The 13689-nt window shown below is 40.6% G+C and overlaps 1 long non-coding RNA gene across 1 annotated transcript; it reads left to right on the forward strand.

The window, feature by feature from the left end:
• The first annotated feature begins 2362 nt into the window (after positions 1–2362).
• On the forward strand, positions 2363–11143 carry Gm31384. The gene is made up of 3 exons (XR_375970.2): positions 2363–2478; positions 5869–5911; positions 10768–11143. It is a non-coding gene; the product is annotated as a predicted gene, 31384 (long non-coding RNA).
• The last annotated feature ends 2546 nt before the right edge of the window (positions 11144–13689 follow it).

Here is a 13689-nt window from a genome sequence, read left to right on the forward strand (position 1 = left end):
CATGTTACTGTAACATTGAGAAATTTATATAGATAAAAACATAAATCTGGGCGTGGTGGCACATGCCTTTAAACCCAGCACTCGGGAGGCAGAGGCAGGTAGATTTCTGAGTTCGAGGCCAGCCTGGTCTACAGAGTGAGTTCCAGGACAGCCAGGGCTATACAGAGAAACCCTATCTCAAAAAACAAAAAAACAATCAAACAAACAAATCTTAACTGCTATGATACATGATCCATAAATATCTGAGATGGCTGACAGGACTGAACTAAAATGCTTAATACTCTAGAAACCTACTGGGAATAAAACATTGGAAGCATCTCTGTGACTTTTAGGAACACAAAGGCCTCTTAGGACTCTAAAAGCAATAGTCATAAAGAAAATTTGTTGTAGTCTATGAATATTAAGAATTTCATCTCACAATAAAACACTAACAAAGCAGAAGTGTACGGCAGAGACTGGGAGAATTTATTCTCAAATGTGTATCTGGCAAATGGCTTATTTCTAGGTCATATGAAGCAACGCTTTAGTTGGGCCTGGGAGATAACTCAGTGGTGAAGAGCACCAGCTGCTCTTCCTGAGGACTGTGGTTTAGTCCCCAGCACCCACCGGTGGCTAAGGACCATCTGTCACTACAGTTCTACGGGAGCTGCTGCCCTCCTCTGGCCTTTCTTGGCATTGCACACACGTGGTGTCAACATTTTCATAAACACACTTTTCACACACGTTCATGCATATTTTCTATTTCCTCACCTGCCTCTCACTCCCAAAATCATGACTACAAAGCACCTAGCTGTCTTGACAGTACTTGGCAAAGCTCCCCAGTGGCCTCTTTGCTGTCAAAGGTCTGCTGTTTGATCAGTTTCACTGAGGCAAATGGTATAAAAATTTTTGCCTGTAATTTGCTGATTATAGCTCATCTGTTTTTTTTTAAAATCCTCACTCCAGTCTCTGAATTTATCTACAAAACTGACATCTTTGTTCATACAATCCAGGGGCTGGCTGTCATTGGACCATGCTTACTATCTACCTTGTTACTATTATCTCCTATTTGCCTTTGTCAGATTCCAGATCTGGGGCCCTTAGATGTTTCTTCTACTTCTCTTATCGTCTCCCTTGTTTTCTAGGTTGAATCTATCACCAGGTTTCATTAATTCTTTTTTCTAATGTCCTCACATCCACCTTCTGTCTCTGATATGCTCTGTCCTAGAACTTGACTAACTTCTGATTGTGCTGAGAACATAGCTAGAGAGTAGCTCGCAGCCTCCTGTAAGATTAAACTCATCACTTATAGCGACTTACAATCCCTGGTTTGTGCCATTGGTACAAACATAAAGAGACACCTGGTTATCATTTCCATGGGACCAGGTACCCTTCCCAGCATGGGCATGTCTCAGACGGGAAGAGTCTACTTAGAAGAATAGTAAAGGAAGTAGCCTGGAATATCCATCTTCCTGCCTTAAGGATTTCATAAAAGGAAAGGAATGTCTTTCTTCGCAGGCCAGAAAGCTAAGCGCTTCCATAAACTAGACCCACTCTTACATCTCATGGAGACTCTCATCTGAAAGTAGAAACTTGGCTATACAGAGGAGATAAGATAAAATAAACAGTGTGTGTGTGTGTGTGTGTGTGTGTGTGTGTGTGTGTGAGAGAGAGAGAGAGAGAGAGAGAGAGAGAGAGAGAGAGTTCCAAGCCCCAATCATCTGTCTCTGCCTTTCTCAGGGTTTAGTATTCTGGGCTCAAGGAATTCCTGTCTCCCCAAAGGAAGTGTTTTCTTTTATCTGCAAGGACTTTCTTTACCAGCAAAAGGATGGATCTACCCACTTCTAACTTGAAATGTTGACTATAAGGTTCTTCTTCATCCCTTCACTGGGAGTAACACATTCTCTTTCAGGAACCAGTTTACATCTCAAGCCCTTTCTATGGAATTCCTGGAGTGACCTAAAGGAAAGGCTGGGTTTGTCTCACTTCCTTGGATAAACGCGAGAGGAAATGAATTATTCTCATAATAGCTTAAATTTTTGGTAAGCCTGTATCAGGGGCTACTTCTGTTCTCATGAAATCGGACACTGTTCACGTGGTACTCCTTTGAGTGTTGGCTGTGATCGCTCTGCCTTAAACGCCATGCATCTTCTTTGACAGGCTTGTCCATCATGTCAATGATGTCTTGGGCTGTATGAAGTGATCTATCAAAACGTTTGAAAATAATCCTTCATTATATTAGAACTTTGAACTCCATCTTTCCAAGCTTCACTAATGATTACAAGATTTCATTCTTACTACCACGTGTTTAAAAGATCATATCCTGTCTTCTGATTTTGACAGGAATAGATAAATCTGTAAGCCAGATGCCTTGATTCTGACTACTTGGCCACTCTTCAATCTTTACATTGCTGCCTCTCAGCATCCAACACCGTGAACCTTGCAGAGTTCTTCCTTGCACCTCTCTGAGATCTTGCCTACTCCTGATCTCTTCAGTGGGTAAGTCTTCACCAGCTGAGATTCAAATATTATTTTAACTTTCTTCAGGCTTGCGCCTAACTGATGAGAGCAGTCATGCGAAGAACAAGTGCTTTCCGTTGCAAGCGCTTCAGATTTCCTCACCAAGATTCCCCTTGTTTTGAAGCCACCTTCAGCAAGTGGGTTTTAGTAGTGTTTGTTGGCTGTTCTCAGCCTGCTCTGTCACATCCTGGGTAAAGATGTGAATGAATGTTTTTCGTGGGGTCAATCTGGCAATATGTACTTAGATTAACACTCTTGATTTTTTTTTTGCACTCTCTACTTATGCTCCCTGCTCCCCTCAACTACAACTAAAGCCAGCACTACTTCTTCTTATTCTCCCTTGAGACAGAATCTCACTGTGTACCCCAGTCTAGCATAGAACTCTCTTTACAGCTCCAACTGTCCTTAAACTCAATTTTCTCCTGCCTCAGCCTATGCTGGGGTTATAATCATGTCCCTCCGTACCACAGCTACTTTTTTTTCTTTATATGAGAAACCATTTCTGCTGGCCCAATCTCTTATCTCACACATATCTTCTTTACAGATATTACGTGAGTACTACTCCAAAAACACCCCAATTCAAAAGCTTTGAGAGAATCTTCTATACCCATCAAGCAACATTCATGTATCTTAGGTTTGTAAGCTTATCTGTAGGGTTTTGCTAAGTAACTGATACCCGAGGACCTAGCCTACTGTGGAAGGCATTATTCCAGGGAGGGTTTGCGTGTCCTGAAGCATACACAAGTCAGGAGGTCAAGCTAAGCACAGCCAAGCAAGTGTCATTCAGTTATTTCTCTTGACTGTGATTGTGATGTGAGCAGCTGCTTCTAGCTCCTATCACTGTGATGTCCTCACAGTGATGGACTTGTAGCCAAGAAGCATACAGTGGCATAGGCCTCTTTCACCCCACAGTTGCTTCTTGTTCAGGCATTTTATAGAAGCAACAGACACCAAATTAGGTCACCATGTCTTAGTTGTTTAAAATGTTGGGTCCTGTCTCATTTAATTAGACAGAAAAAAAAATAGAAGTAAAATAGCACATGTCTGCTAGTGTTTGTACTGAGCAGAAATCTTCTTTGATATGGTGGTCATATGATCTGACATGATATAAACATTGTCCTAACCTGATTTGAACTTAGTCATTGCCACCTGCCTCCAAAACCAGTTTTAACCTTTATTTATTTATTTTTATAACCCCTGGTTATAGCATCCTGACTATTTGGCTTCTCCAGTTACCTTTGCATTATTTATTATTATTATTATTACTATTATTATTATTATCACCATCATTATCATCATCATCAGTACTGGAGTGTTGCTGTCCAATCACTGGGGCATTGGTCCAACTTTCCTGTTTGTGAGCTAAGCCCTGGGCTTGTCCCCTGGATGCCCTCCTTTAGAATTGCTACTACAGGAAGCTATGCTGGCAAAGACTCTACCAATTTAGGGGTCTACTCTGGTCTTAGTCTTTGATATCAGAGGAACGGGCCCTAGGCATTCCAAAGTTAGCCCTTCTAAAAATCACACTACAATTTCCTACAATCTCACATTTAAAAGAAATCCTGTAATTCACCCTCTATCTGAACATACTTTATTATTTTCCGTTCTAATAAGTATATTTGGAGGCACATTCCTCAACCCCAGCTCTTCTCTTTTCAACAGCTCAGCTCTTTTAATCACGGTCTCAGCCTGATTGACTTCCTCTAATTTAGCAACATTTAATGATTGCCCTCTGTACAATGGCTGCTGTGCGCACTCTCAGCACAGTGTTCCCATCATGCTCTGACAACCTTGGACCAGCATGATGCTTCGTGTGATTTATGGTTATCTTTTTCCTTCCCTTTTCCTGGCTCAGTTGAGATCTCTTATCACCATCTAGTTCAGGAATTAATGGATTACCTGTTTCCAGTTTCAGCCTCATTATCCTTCTAGACCATAACACTGCAGCTGGGGTAGAGTGGGGACAAGCCATGATCCTCACCACAAGATTAGCAGTTTCCAACAGTTTCAATTCCAGTTCACCTCTTGCTGCTGGGTGGACAGCAGATGCTTGGTGGACATTTGGGGAGTGAGCATCTCTTTCTCTGTGAAAACCAGATCTCTCTTCTTTCTTTCTTGTTCCCAGACCACCTGAATGCCAGTGCGCAAGACATTTCTCAGAGGGAAACAGTAATCCAATCCCATGCTAATTCCCTTTCAGTGTCAGCTCCCAGGCATATACAACTTACTACCTTACTTCTATGTGCCTGTCTATTCCTGCTTACTTCTATGTGCCTGGCCCTTTCACCCAGACAGGACACACTGTGTAGAGTCATTTAATCAGCCAAGATGACTATTGTACATCTGCAGAAAACATTCTGGCCTTCACTGCGATGGTCCGTCCCATTTCCCTTACTTTGAGACTTCAAGTGAAGTGAAAAATTAGTTTAATTTGGCTTTATTCCATAGCGTCTTCCAAATTGTGTTTTTTTTTTTTTTTGCTACTACAGCTTTGTTTGGTAGCATTAGTCTTAACAAAGGGCCATGCCAAGCTCCTCAATGATGTTTGTCAGGATTAGTGATTTTTTTTTCAATAATAGGGCTATAACTGTCCTTTCTGGTAGCACACTGCCCTTGCCCTACAACCTCTCCCTTACCCACCAATCCTTGCTTTCATTTATGGGATCTGAAATATCTGCTCATTGTTGCTGTCTCTATGCAATCGCTCCTCAGCTACAAGCAGAGCCTTTGTAAAATGGGAGCTCTTTATCATACTTCCTGGTATCTGGTGCAGGCCACAGCCCTTGGGAGACATTCAGCATAGACGAGCACTCAAACAAAAACCCTTATCATCTGCTTCTGGCAGCAAAGACACTAGCCATGCAAGCCCGGAGATCTGAGTTCAATTCCTGTGACCTATGAATAGGTAAGAAGGGAAAAGTGACTCCATAGCACTGTTCTCTGTCTGACCTCCTCATGAGAATCTCTCCCCCCATACACACACATCAGGCACACAGAGAGAATAATAATAAATACAACTTATTATTAAAAACCCTATTAGCTTTTCCCAACACGAATACTGGTGCATATCCCAACATTTACACCCTACACGCCAGATCCATTTTTTTCCCAATGGTAGAGAATACACACAAGGATATTATTTCCACTTTACTAATCACTGTTGCTAGATGCCTTGCTCCAAACACAATAGTCCATCTCTTTCATAATGATAAGACATCTTGCCTCATAGCCCTCTGCCAGTATTTTGTGTCTAATGCTTATATTTAATAGGCATCTGTTTTTCAAATAAAATCTCATTATTACATGTTTATACTTTCCTGAGTTTGTGTGAACTTTTAGACTTTTGAAATCTTTGTTTTTTTTCAATAGATACTTTACTGAAGAAAGCACGTGAACAACCAACGAACATATGGTATGATGATCAATACAAGTCATTAGAAAAATCCAAAATTTATCCTTAGAAGTCTGTTTTCTATTTTACTTTTTATTCTTCTCTCATACAACACATCCTGACTGCACTCTCCCCTCCCTCCACCTCTCCCAGACGCCTGCCCTCCCCCCACACCTCCCCTTTCCTCCAGATACACTTCTCATTTCTCTTCAGAAAAAAAAAAAAAAAAAAAAAAGCAGCTCTCCTAAGGTTAGCAACTGAGCACAGTGTAACAAGTTACAAAGACTTGTACAGTTGTACAGTAAATAGGCACAAGTCTTCCTATCAAGGCTGAACAAGGCAATCCAGGAGAAGGTAAAGGGCAGGCAAAAGAGTCAGAGTCAGGCCCTATTCCCACTGGAAGGAGTCCGACAAGAACACCAAAGCTACTCAGTCATAACATATATGCAGAGGACCTAGCTCAAACCCATGCAGGCTCCGTGATTGCTGCTTCAGTCTCTGTGAGCTCCTATGAACCCAGCTTAGCTGATTCTGTGGGCTGTGTTCTCCTGGCGTCCTTGACCCTTCTGGGTCCTATAATCCTTCCTCCCTCTCATCTGTGGGCTTCCCTGAGCTCCATCTAATGTTTGGCTGTGGGTCTCTGCATCTGATCCCATCAGCTGTGGGAGGGGGAGGAAAGCCTCTCTGGTGTCAATCGGACTAGGCACCTGTGGGAATCATTTTATTGACTTAATTTTTCAGCTGTTTGGTTCTATCCTGAGTCTCTTGGGCTATCGAGCCTCTGGTTCCTGGACATTCAGGCAGTGCCACTTTGTCACTTTTGCTTTCTGTGACTTTCCATGCATCCTGCTCAATTTCCAGTTCAGTTGCTCATCCGTTTATAAGCTTTTTGTGCATCATTAATATTTACTTATTCTTGGGCCATAACACTCCAATTATTCTTTCCAAATAAGCCAGTTGCTTTTTTATTGTTGAATTTTCTACATTTATATTTCACTTTATAACTTTAAATAAAATTTTATAGTTTTCTTTATAATCTTTATTGGTAAAGTTCTTCTTAGATGTTTTGAAGTGTTTCTTGGAACTGGGAGAGGACTGAGTTTCTCCTTCAAAGTTTTACTATTTAGCTTTAAAAAAAAAAAAAGAAAGAAAGAAAAAGGTATTGGTCCTTGCCAGCCTATCTTCTAACCAACTATCTTACATCACTTCTAATTTTATCCTAGGTTTTCAGTTATTTGCAAAAGAATCCAATTTTGTTTTTCAAACCAATCATCATTTTACATTCGTATGAACTCGCATTCTCTAGTAGTTCTTAGGCACGCTCATGAGTACTGATGGTAGTGTGTACTTCTATGCCACGTGGTTTTACTTAAAGGTAGCTTGGCATTTTATCATACAATCTAATGGCTATTTTTTTTTTGTTGGATTTCGGCAAATTTTTTATTATAGTTCATTTCTTTTCATTCTTTTAAACAATTTAATTGTGTGTGTGTATGTGTGTGTGTGTGTACAGTGAGTACAGATATCATTAGAAGCCAACAGTGTCAGATCCCTGTGGAGCTAGAATTACAAGCAGTTGTGAGTTCAACTTGGGTGTGTTGGGAACTGAACTTGGGTCTTCTGCAAGAGATGTATGCAACTCTTAACCCCTGAGCCATCTTCCCATCCCCAGTTTCTTTTCATTCTTATTTCATTCGGGGCCACTGCTAATAACAAATACTGAAATCTAATTGATATTTTCCCTTCAAAAGTGATTGTTATCAATTATGTTAACAAACTCTTGATTTAGAGTCATCCTTTCTTTTCCCCTCCCTCTCCCTAAAAGAGGCCAGTTTTTCCTACTAAGTTATTGGTGCTTGGATCTGGTTAATGGTGTATTCTATGTGTTGGCAGGAGCTCAGAGATTGAAGAAAGATACACTTCTACCACTGGGGCTAATGACACAGCACCACACAGATTTTTCTGGACTGAACAATATACTGGTTTGGGAATCTGTCCCACAAAAGATTCAGTCCTCTAAAATTATTGTCCCTTTGGCCTTTAGAGTTTATAGCAACTGATGCTTTTGCTTTATCCATGAAGAGGAAGCCACCAGTCATTCTCGGTGGCACCAAGAATCATTGTACTCAGTTTCCCATGATCATTAGGAGCTTTCATTATACTAAGAACTTGAGTTGGAAGAAGAGAAATAGGAGATAGGTTGCTATCTTCACAAACATATGAAGTTCAGTAGCTTAATAACCCTATAATTTATCAGACAGTGTATACACTAGGCTGTGGAGAGTTGAATAATAACAATGGGCAAGACATTTTCTCTGTTTTTAGTTGCTTATTACATGAAGATATGTGTGCACAGGAGCAGTTGTGACAAGAAAGAATGTGATGGGTGTTTTAACAATTCTATACGTAAGTGTGTTTCCAGATGAGAGTACTAACTTGTAGCTGAAAGAGTTGAGAATGTTTTCTAGAATAAGTATCATCTGGGATTGGCCTTGAAGGATGGAAACAGCTACAACAGATTAGATACCAAGAAGCCAGGTGTAGTCAATGATCAGGGAAAGCAAACTTTGAAGTTGAGTTGCATTTATCATGGGTGATGTGTTGAGATGATCCGGAGGGAGGAAAGTGTGCCAGGCAGGTACAGGAGCAGGGCTGAATGCTGTGTTTTGGGTCACAGTGCATGAAGCTGCAAGGAATGAAGCAACATCTCGTTCTTGATGTCATTGTAAAGACTTGGGCCTTTTTTTTTTTTTTAAGTAGTATATTCCCAACTAAATTTCTTACACAGACATTTAACAGTGTCACCCTGGCAGAAGAGGGGTATTCTGCAGTTAGGCTAAAGGGAATGGAGGCAACAATCTAGAGAATACAGTCAGAAGATGTTCAAGGATACGGATGAGAAGAAACAGGATGGCAAGGAGATATGGTCAGAGGAAACATGGGTTTGGGGAATGGACTAGATATAAAGATGAAGGACAAGAGGATGCGGAATGTGTGTTTTTCTATTATGAGGTTTTGGAATTCTCTGTAGCTTTCTATTGTGGATATTAGATTGTCACAAACTCGGTATCTTAAAACATAAATAGATTGTCTTAGATCTATTCTCATAAGAACCAAAACTAGAGTTTTATAGGACTATGCTCAAGGTGTCTGTAGGCTGTGCTGTTTTATGGGGATGGGGAGATGACCTATTTTCTCATATTGTGCATCTTTCAGAGACCACCTGACTCAAGTGTGGTCCCTTCCTCCATCCTTAAAGTTCATTACTTTGTTTCTGATAGCCTATCTTCATTTCTAACTGTGGTCCTCCTAGTTCCCTTTTACAAAGAACTCTTGTGATCCCACTAGAACCATTTCAGAGATGCAGGAGATTATGTTAAGGTCAAGAGCTTTCATCCAATTATAAGTGCAAAGTCCTTTTCACCGTGTAAGGCAACACATCCACAGGTTTGAAGATTAGGACTGGGCATCATGAAGGGGCCACAATGGAAAGCCTACATAAAATACATATTTAAACTATCATTTACCTCAAATAACCAATTTTACCTGAGTACATATTAACTCCATCTTCCAGTACAATATTGAATGGCTAGCTCTGTCTATTTGGCTAATTCTAATATTTTGGCTAATTCTAATATTTTATGGCTAATTCTGTCTCTTGCCCCCACTGTTAAAAGACGACATGATCCTTTTAAAGTGATTCGTTTTATTTCTTTAATTAGTTGGACTTTTCCTTTCGGTTTGTTTTTGCTTATCTTTTTAATTTTTCTTTTTATACACTCCCCCTTTTTAAAAACCTCTTTCTTTTAAGCTTCCAGATTGTAAACATATGATAAGCATTGAGAGCAAACATGTGCTATACTTTTCAGTCCAAAGCAATTTCCTTAAGAATTTGCTCTTGATGGCAGATGGTTGTTTTAACATAGCAACCCATATGCTTCAAAATGCAACCCAAGAGGATAGGTACCCAGTGAGCTCATCTCAGAGATTTAGCATAGTATTCTGAGATTCTAAAGCACCAGGATTTTTTCCTTCCTGAAACAAACTGAAGACCTAAGTTAAATGTGCCTTTTTTTTTTTTTATTTCTGACCATCTGTCTATCAGAGATGTCTAAGCTTATGGAAGTCTATATCTTGTAAATAAATCTGTAGGCTGCAATTTTGTCCTATTGACAGTGTCCATTGTCTTACAGAAGCTTTTCAGTTTCATGAGGTCTCATTTATTAATTCTTGACCTTAGTGCCTGAAAAACTGATGTTCTGTTCATGAAATTTTCACCTGTGCCAATGGGCTCAAGGTTTTCCACTTTCTCTTCTATTAGACTCAATGTGTTTGGTTTTATGATGAGGTCTTTGAGCCATTTGGACTTGAGCTTTGTGCAAGGTGATAAACATGGATCTATTTGCATTCTTCTACATACAGAGGAAGCAGAGGGAGGAAGGGATCTTGGTAGGAGAGAGGAGGACAAGGGGAATGGGGGGGGGTAGGATCAGGCATAGAGAGAGAAAGGGTCAGGAAAATGAATGGGAATACGCAGCTCCTGGGGATAGGGAGTGGGGAGATTCTCTAGAAAGTTCCAGAGATACAGGATAAGGGGGGTCAATGCAAGGGACTTTAGCCAAAATGCTCAACGGTGGGGATATGAAACCTGAAGAGATGACCACAAGATAGGAACCCCCAGTGGAGGGATAGGGACCCCAATCCACCTACAAAACTTTTAGCCCCAAATTGGTCCTGTCTATAAGAAATGCAGGCACAAAGATGGAGCAGAGACTGAAAGAATGACCAACCAGAGACCAGTCCATTTTGAGATCCGTCCCATGGATAGGCACCAATCCCTCACACTATTAATGATGCTATGTTGTATTTGTAAACAGGACCCTAGTGTCGCAGCCCTCTGAAAGCCTCTACCCAGAAGCTGACTGAGACAGATGCAGATACCCACAGACAACCACTGCACAGAAGTCAGGAATGCCTAAGGAAGAGTTAGAGGAAGGATGGAAGGCCCTCAAAAGGATAGCAACTCCACAGGAAGACCAAGAGTTCCAACTAACCCAGACCCCTAGGAGCTTCCAAAGACTGAACCACTCTGCAAAGAGCATACATGGGCTGGTCTGAGACCCCAGCACACATATGTAGCAGAGGGCTGCCTTGTCTGGCCTCAGTGGGAGAGGATGTGCCTAATCCTGCAGAGACTTAATATACCAGGGTGGGGGGACACGGAGGGGTCGGCCCTCTCAGAGACAAGGGTAAGGGGGAGAAACTCTGTGGGTGGGGACTGGGGGTGGGCAGCATATAGGATGCAAATAAATAAATAAATAAATATTTGTAAAAGTACACAAAGTCAAGTTGTCAAAATTGAAGGAAAAACATGTCTGGAGATTTCCACTACCCTCTTTCAATAACTAGTGTAAAAAGCAGCTAGAAATCTAGAGATTTGAACATACTCAAGCAACTTCATATGGAGTTTGGTCAATGCAGGCACCAGGAGTCTTATGGCCTTCACAGTGTTGTTAGGTCTTTTCTGGCTTCTTCTGGATAACTATCATTCTGTTCAATTTGGGTGATACAGAATGGCCTCCACATTCTTGGTACACATTATGTTATTAACTTTGGAAGATGGCAGACATTCTCAGTGTACCTTGTCCTCAGTATCACTGTGTTTTTCTGACTGTTTCTAGGCACCCCTGACCTACTCCATCCTTCCAACCTCTTTCCTAGTGCTGTTACTGCTTCCACATCACACCCAGAAAGCTCTCAGCTCATGTGTGCTCTACAAAGCTCCCACTGCCCAGAGAGGGAGTGTTAGCCTTTATGATTCTCTAGTTCTTCCAAATTTACTGGAATAAATAGTTTGGTACACTGTACTGCACCCCCACAATCCTCTGCCTCACCTTGGATAGAACATTGGCATCAATCATATTTCCATCCTTTTTCTTTGTTCGACCCTCCTTCCAATAAGAGAGAGAGAGAGAGAGAGAGAGAGAGAGAGAGAGAGAGAGAGAGAGAGAGAGATATCTTGGCAACCTGACAACAGAAACAACAGTGAAAAGCAACTTCTAGGGTCTTCTTTTCTCTAGATGGATTTTATTTGGGCACAGTCAGACAGTACATAAAGACGATCAGTCAGTGGTAGGCTACATACTTAAAAGTGTACATATGCAATATCATGACTGAAAATTTCCTGTTGTACTTATGTCAGAGCTACTGTTAAGTCATAGCACAAAGCATTCCTTATATGTTGATGCAGACATGCCTACTGCAGTGCCAGAGCTGAGCATCATCATCATTCTCATTCTCTCTCTCTCTCCCTCCCTCTCTCTCTCTCTCTCTCTCTCTCCCTCTCTTCCTCCCTCCCTCTCGATATGATAGGTGACTATTTATTAGATGTTTTCAATGATATTCTTATTTTAGAGTATATTCTTACTTATTTTAAAAATTGTTAACTGTGAAACATCTCTAGACTGGTCCTTCATACCCTTCAGAAGGTAGCCAGAAGGAGGCCTTATTATAGGTGGGACCAGCTCCATCCACGTTGCTTCTCATCCTCCAGTGGCATGAAAGGTGAACCTGAAGACATCACACTGGTGATCCATGCCTTGGGAGAGCCTTGGATTTTGCAGTTAATGTCTTGGACTTTTAACAATAGCGGAAAATAAATGGCTACATTTTTAAAAATCGTGTAAGTCATAATATGAAGAAAAATATTTTTAGAGTTAATGTGTTTAAGCTGTATTATTAAAACAAATCATGGTTTATTTTTAGTAATAAATAAGGGTTTTGCATGCCTTTAATCCCAGTACTTAGGAGGCAGAGGCAGGCAGATATATGTAAGTCTGAGGCTGTCCTGGTCTACAGAGTAAAAAATTCTAGGATATGACACAGAGAAACCTTGGCTCAAAACAAAACAAAAACAGAAACAAAAACAAAAACAAACGTGTTTTGTAAAGTAACAAGTTAGAATAAACTAAGTTTAATTGACTACTGAAGAGAAATATGAAGTAAGGTTAGTGCAGTCTATTTGTGGCTCAATGGACAGGAATATCCTATCTTCCCATCCACCATCTCACCTCTTCACCCCTCACTCCCTTGGTCATGGCAACTTCCAGGTCTACAAACTCTGTCATCCTAAGTGCCCCACACAGCTGTACCATTTTGTATCTTTCATACTATATTTTTACTGCATCCTTTCTGATTTTAGCTATATTTGGGCATACAGACACAATTGTGATGTAATGGCCTGCAGCCCAGTATTCAGTACAGTAACTCTCTGAAAAGCTTTGCAGCCTGAGTGAGTTCTGGACCATACTGTCCAGGTTTATGTGTGCATAGTCCACATTTGCACAGCGATGGAACTATACAGTGCCACATTTCTTAGAACCCATTACTCTGTCTTTCACTGATTCATGGCTGTGCCCTTAAACTTTTAAGCAGCATATACGGTCCCAAGCCAAAATAATAATGTTTGTTTTTTTTATCAGTTGTTTGAAGTTCTGTATTTAATAGCAGTCTTTGTTCGTTTTCCAGCGTGACAGCATTCAACATCCAGGCAATTAGGTGCATTTTAATTGAATGCAAGTTGAGTTAAATAAAAGTAGTCATAACATTCTTTAATTATACAATGTTGCTTTCAAAATTCTTTTTCCTCAAGATTGAAACTTTCACTTGAGAAAGTTAGTTGAAATTTTGCACAATACAATTCAATTCCGGAGTGATTCACAGCATCTTTCTCGCAACCCCACGAAGTCAATGCCATTTTATTATTCTCTTCTGTTCAAAGATTAAAACTGTGCCTTTTC

This window comes from Mus musculus, chromosome 3 (assembly GCF_000001635.26).
Source record: "Mus musculus strain C57BL/6J chromosome 3, GRCm38.p6 C57BL/6J".
NCBI lineage: Eukaryota > Metazoa > Chordata > Mammalia > Rodentia > Muridae > Mus > Mus musculus.